Source organism: Apteryx rowi, unplaced genomic scaffold (assembly GCF_003343035.1).
Source record: "Apteryx rowi isolate R43461 unplaced genomic scaffold, aptRow1 scaffold_252, whole genome shotgun sequence".
Taxonomy (NCBI): Eukaryota; Metazoa; Chordata; class Aves; order Apterygiformes; family Apterygidae; genus Apteryx; species Apteryx rowi.
The window spans coordinates 436,560-443,570 of record NW_020448886.1 but is presented as its reverse complement, the minus strand read 5'-3'; the positions used below and the strand labels follow the sequence as shown (position 1 = coordinate 443,570).

The following is a 7,011-nucleotide window of genomic DNA, read 5'->3' as shown; positions in this document are numbered from 1 at the left end:
CGCGGGCCGGGTTCTCCGCGGCTGCCTGCGGCTGCGCCTGCTCCTCGGGCCGCGCCGCCGCTGAGCGGCGAGGCCGGCGGCCGCTCCGGGGCCTTTACTGCGCCGGCCGCCGCGGAGGCAGGGGGGAGGCGAGGAGTCGTGTTATCTCTCGCGCGGTATGGCTAAATGCCCCGGTATGGGTAAAGCAGTAAGTGTTTTTGCTGTAGTCGGTCTTTGACTGCTTTGACTGAAGAGATAGCACAGTATGTATTTTTTAAAAAAGGTATTTCTCTTTAATTTGTTTTGTTACGCCCTTTTCACTCACTGTTGAGTAGTGAATCATGGGCATTGCTGACAGTGGGGTTGCAAGGATCAACTCGTGTTTAACTAAACCAGTAAATTGCAGTGTTGCAGAGAACAGCCCAGAACAGGCGAGGAGAAAGTGCTGTGCATCTAGATTTGCAGAGAAACAGATGTAGAAGCTGTGCATGATTCTTTGATTTCTACTTTCTGAGTTTGTGATGTAGGAAAACGTATTATTATTTTCTACTTTTTTCGTTATTGTAGGTAAGTGCTACCATATCTTCAGCTATGTCTTCGTCTGAGCTGCTGACAGGCTGTGTAGCTCACCTGATTTCTTTTTCCTTCCCTTTTCTCAAACTTAAAATGGGATTAAATGGTATTGTGGCAACTCTTGACTTTTTTAAAGATCTCTGTGTATACATGGCATTTCTTTTGTATTATTCTGTGTTCCTGTAACTCCATACATGGTTCTTCCTTGCCAGTGAACATAGTTGACTGGTCCTTTTCCTCCACCAAAATATTATTTAATCCTAACAGTAGAATTATTTAGAAAAAGTAAAAAGCACTGGTTAATGCCAGTGCATTTTTGCCCTTTTTTTAAAGCCTGTGAGGGTAATCAAGGTACAACTGACTTCAGTAGGCCTAGGCTGACCCCTGGCCACAGAGGGATTCTTTGAAGTAAGAAGTCTTTTTGATCTGTTGGCTTGCATAGTTGTCTCTTTGGCAAAACAAGTTTTGTAACTTGCTTGAAGCCTGAAGATAGACTCCTTACAAGTTAATAGCTTAGTATTGTTGTGTAATAATATCTAATCACTTAAGGATGGAGGAGGTATGTGGTTTATTGTAGCCATTGCTTCTCTTTCTGTCTTTTTACAATAGACCTGAACATTTCATCTAGTAAGTGTGTGGAGTAAATGGCTAACTGAGGAAATTGCCTCGCTTTACCCACATATTATTGCCTAGCGTCTGTAGATGCAGCCCAAGTGGGAGAACGCATTCAAACTCTACATCTAGCGAGAATTCTCTCAGCAATTTAAGAAAGCTATAATATAGGAAGAGTTTGAGTTCAATGAAATTTTGCCAAGCTAATGTTTAAAATATGAACTGTAAATGAACACTTAGATTATAGTTTTATTCAGAAGATTAGCATAAGAAGAGTGTTTTTTTTTTTCTGTAAGATCACAAGTGGATTGGTATTTTATAAGTCCCCAAAATATATATGTTTGCTTACATTTTATTTTATAGCCTACAGATTAGATGTCCATAAGATGAATCCTTAGCAGACACAGAGAACTTCTTACTTAAGCCTTAGCTTATTCAAATAGAATCTGTTCATTTAGATTTCTGGGGGGTTTTTTCAGTCTGCAGTCCCCATGAAGTCAAAGGGCTGATCTGTGAGTGTAAAGACTGCAAGTCTTATCACTTACCTTGGCAACCAATATCTCCATAAGAGTTGGTATAGGTGATGAGATGTTCAATTTTGAGTTTTGCACCAAAATCTGCTAAGGAAGTTTAGAGTTTAAGGTTTAATTATTAAACCACACATTTTCTCTGTCAGTGGCCTGCTGTACAACCCTATGGTAATCATTTTGCTGTCAGCAGCGCTGGAATTAATTATAACTGTTTAGCATTCTAAAAGGCTCTCTCTGGGAATTATCATATTTATCTGAAACCAAGACCGTTCATAAATTCTCGGGGTTACTTCAGGAAAAATATAATCAGCAATAGGGTCAGAAAACTTAGTTTTTCAATGAAGCTTCATGAGATGGCTGCACAAATCTAACAGCCTACTGCTGCTGTGCTCTGCTCCCTATGACTCCTAATAGTTATCTGCTAGACTGGCAGAAATATATTCATTCTCTTTTACTAAGTTAGCTTTTTTCTTGCTTAGTGAGCAAAACCATGTGGCCAGGGCTGGAGAAAAGGTTTAGTGTGACTCTCCTTTTTGGCAGCAGCAACACCCTGGCAGATGAGATCAGCCTGTCTCCTAAGTTTCTATGCTTTGTAGTATTACCCAGGCCTGAGGCCTAGTGACATGAGAGAGGGAAAAAGTGGCAAGGAGGAAATAACTTTAAACTGGTATTGCTGCATGAAACATCATCTCTCAACACCAGATTTTTCAATACGGATGTTAAAACATCTATAGCACGTAAGTAGATGCTTCTGGCTTCCCGCTTTGTATTCTAAAAATCGATGCCATACTGTGAACCCAAATATAGACTTGTGTTTTTTAAATGGAATATGGATTTTAAAAGGACTTAAGGATTTTTTTTCTTAAAAAAATACAGATAATTTGTAGTTCTGATTCTTTCCTTTGATTTGTTTATAGTTCCCTGCATCTTGATGTTATCCACAAATTTCAAAGCATATGCCTCTTCAGTAGTTCAAGTCCTTGATGATAATATTGAATAGTACTTTACCAGGCTGCTCAAAATTCAGTCACACTTAAGTTTTCACAGTGAGCTATGAAGGTATTTTCTTTTATTCTATTCTATTTCTTCTATTTAGGTATTGTTCTTCAACTATTTTTGTTCCTAATATGTGATACCATATCTGGATACCAAGTATCCTGTAACTGACTGACTTCCTTCCCATACCTGGGTGTATTTCACCCCATCTCTCACAAATGATAGTCTGTTCAGTGCTAGCATGGTTTGGTAGCGATGACTCGACCGTACTACAGGGGTACTGTGATTCTAACCATTTCGAGCAGCGTGGAGGTTGTTAGTCACTGCCAGCAGCCTGATACCTGTGATAGGATCCCACTGTGCGTTGTGCTCTAAGGCCCAGCCTGGTCCCTCTGCACGTTGGACTTGCTGTGCTGCTCCCTATCCCTTCTCCCCAGAGCTGAAGCATGATGCTTCTGCAGGGTGCCCCGCTCAGCCAGCAGCATGCTCTTTCTGTCCAGCAAAGGGCCAAAACTGGTGCTACCTCGCGGGGGAGCTGAGTGGGTGAGAGCAGGCAGGGGTAGGGCAGGGGTTTCTGTATCCTTGAAGCAAGAGGAGGGAGAGATACCAACACTGCTTTGAGCAGTGGCAACCAACATGGAAAAATTTCCCCAGAGGCAGGTCCCAGCTTCCTAGTGAGATAAGCTTGCTACAGAGGAAAGGTTACAACTCTTGTCCCACACACAACCTCCTTGGATTTTGCTGACCTTTTGTTCAAAAAGCTTAAATGGTTGCTGGTAGTATCATTATGGTGGTGTCCATTGCTGCTGTGGGTACCTTTGATATTTTCCCTGCCCTGTGAAGTGTACAGGAGTTCCCCACATGGCTGATCTGTCTGCAGTCTTGATGGGCAGCTCTGTTTTGTGATAAATGTGGTGTTCAGTGCAATACATGAATCTCATTCATAAGATGAAGATCTCTTAATATCTTAAATTTACTCTCTAGAATCTGGTTATGTTTGGGGGGAAGAAAAGTGTTGGGGGGAACAGATCAGTTTTTCTGTGGTAAATTTGGTCCTACAGAGTAAGTATTTGTAATACTTCTTTGCTGTTGTGCTTACTTGCTTGATACCCTTTTTTAAAATGGGCCCCTGTGTCAAGTGAGGTGCTGTAACCATAGCCGCCAATAAATTTCTATAGTGGTCATGTGTAATAATACCAGTCTTTATTCTAGTAATATTACTAGTCAGTATTACTATTAGTCAGTTACTCTTATGCTAATTTTTTTTAAATGGTAGTTCTACTGAGAGTTTCTGTATGGGGCAGGATAAGATGCATGATAGTGATGCATTGTTCTGACAAAAGGCTTCATATTTTTATTGATATAAAGATACAAATGCTGTCATACGTTTGAAACATAAGTATGTTGTCTTATGGCCATACCCTGTTTTCAGTGATTCCTGGTGATCTTGCAGATAAGTGTGTTATGAAACTATTTACTCCTTGCTGTTTTGGAATTACTGAACAAATTTGACCATCTTACAAAATCAAGATGGCGATTTGCTTCTTTAAAAAGTTTAAAAAAAAAAAAAGACATAAAACAAATCAGTGGTTTTAAACTTTCAAACAGGTGGTAGTTGCAGCAGTGCTTCTATTACAAAAGCTTGCTCATCATTTGACAGGAAAAAAAAAGCTAATCTCCCTTCCTCCCTCCCTCCCTATGTTATTGTCCATTAATTCTCTATTCTGAGAATTCTCTATTCAACTAATCATCCAGCTGAACTTCTGAAAACTTCATCTGTACTGAAAACATGTTCTTCTCTGTGGTGAAGTTTGAAAAGGAAATGGGTGAAGGAGGTTCAGCAATTTGTTTTTTGAGGTTTTTACTTATCTTAAATCCTCTGTGATTTTTTTTTCCAATCCTGTGGAAAAAACAGGGCTAAGATTCTCTTTAATAGGTATTTAAACAGCAGTGTGTTAAAGTTAACACATTTAAATAGTATGTTTTTAGGGACCTTAACTTAAACACTTAAACTTTTTTTTTAATATTGACCAATACATTTTGTGTAATATTTGGGGAGAGGCTTCAAAGTATGGATTGAGATGACTCCCCATCTGAAGTCAGCCTCTGGAAACAGGGTGCTTTGTGAGGTCGTCTTCCATTTTATTTGCCAAAGGAGTGTGGACTGAGTCTCACTCTTAGTGAGAAGAGTGCCTTAGTACTTTTATCTTAGGCTTCTCAGGATTCAGGAGAATTTTTCTGGTTGTGAGGACTATTAGTTTGTGTGTTGCCTAAGGTTAAAGTCCTGGACTGATGCTGCTAGGAAGAGCTGTGGTGGAGGGAGGGCATTTGCATGGTCAGTAATTTGACACTTGGAAAATGTTTGTTTTGTACATCAAGTATCAAAGTACTTGTGCAGAGTAATGTTTCTTCTCATGTATATTTCCTTTCTTAAAACAAAAGTGAAACCACATACCAGTATTTTCAACAAAGGTGATTCTGCTACTGTTGCGTAGTGTCTCCTTTCTAATTTGGGGGTAAGTTTGTCAGGGTTCAATTTGCTGCTGGCAGAAGTAGAATAAAATCTGGTGTTAGCAGTCCAAACTTTTCAGGTCTAGTTCGGTGTTGTCAGAATACCAAGTTGAATCTTCTGTATACGGAAGAATACAATTCAAGTGGTATCATTTTTGTAAGAGAAGTTAACAGTTGTACTGGGTGGTAGATTTTGCCTCTGAGGAGGAAAAAATACATATCCACAATTCTGTAAGTTCTGCTGTGCGGACAAACCTTTTGCCTGTGTGGTGTTCTTCATAACCACAAGGAATTTGTATGGATAGAGGAGTGCCTGAAGGGGAGAAATGACTCGCATCCGAAGGCATAAATGGTCCCTGGTTATACAACAAAATTGAAATACAGTAATTATTTTTTAAGATGTAATTTTTTTCTATGTCTGTCATTCAGGGAAATAAATTCAGTTTCAAATTAAACAAAATTTGTAAATGCAGTGGAAAAACTATGAATAGTCTAACAAAAGGATTAGGAGTGATCTGGGTAAGAAAATACATCTTGTAGTTGAATAAAACCAATCATGCTAAAAGCCTGGATTCCTACTCCGGTTTAGATTCTGAATGATTTCTACAGTCTCAGCTGTTTGGTCTGTGGCTGCTTCCTCACCCCAGACTGGCATATAATTCAGGTTGGCACAGCTACTGGTTTAAAACTAGAGCTCAGATAGGAATAGCTAATGCTAATCTTGAAATGTCTGAATCGCTGTGTAATTTTGAGCAGAAAACCACCACCACTCTGAACTTCTCAAAGGCAGCATAGGCTGGAATAACTATTAAAAGAGATTTGATTAAACAGAATTTTATTTCACTGATTGCACCTTCATCAGGTATGAAAAGATAAAATGGCTTTTTTTTAGTTGTTCTCTGACAGAAAAAATGTGTCTGCTGATCACTGTTTGTGTTTGCAGCACAAAATGCCTTCCTCAAAGACCATCCTAATCTAGTTTTGCCTCAGAAATAAAAATAAAATCCTAAGCTTTCTCTTCCTTTTGTACTAAATAATTTTGAATGCTTATCTAATCCTAGTACAAAAATAGTACAGTGTAGCTTGGTAATACTGTACATATTAACAGGTAGTAATACAGTAGATAAAACAGGTATTGCATTACTTGACCATTTTGAAAGTATGCTAATTTCTAAATCCTGTTGAAGAGAGGAAAAAAAAAATCCTCCTGTTTGTGAATTTAATTCAAAGCATCTCAAGCTGATACAGATGGAGTAAAACATGTCTGTATACACCTGCACATATAATAGTATAGAAATATGGGATTAATATTGAAGAGGACACTAGCTCAAACTTTGTAAAGTACCTGGATTAAGAAAACCCAGCGTTTATGTTTGTCTAGAGTTTCATGATGATTTACAGCATTCTTGAATAGTCTTTTCCATTTTTTGACTATCCTTGTAGTTGGATTCAATCTATAACTACAAATAGGTAAGCAGCAAACAGCTCCATCTCCAGTGGACACTGAGAATAGTTCATCTTAGCATATTTTAACCAATTTCTAAATTACACCTTGGAGGTAAGAGACAAGGGTGTCCATTCTTTACTTCTCTCTTAGCTTTCACACATTCTTACAAAAAAAAAAGCTGATACTTTTAGCCCTGCAGTTGTTTTATTTAGATCATCTATTTGTCATCTAGATTCTTCCATTTAAAGATTATGCTTTAAGAAAGATTTAGAAAAAAATCTATGTACCAATCTCAATCAAAAGTCTGGGTAGCACATAGGTAGAGCAGAATCATTTGTTTGTTTGTTTGTTTTTCACACAGCA

At 38.6% G+C, this 7,011-nt stretch overlaps 1 protein-coding gene across 1 annotated transcript in view; it reads left to right on the top strand.

Moving 5' to 3' along the window:
• Positions 1-168: 168 nt before the first annotated feature.
• Positions 169-7,011, top strand: part of FAM3C (family with sequence similarity 3 member C) — a 31,763-nt gene continuing 24,920 nt past the window's right edge. The window contains exon 1 of the mRNA XM_026067050.1: positions 169-187. The gene's annotated coding sequence lies outside the window, so the exon portion shown is untranslated. The remainder of the gene's footprint in view (positions 188-7,011) is intronic.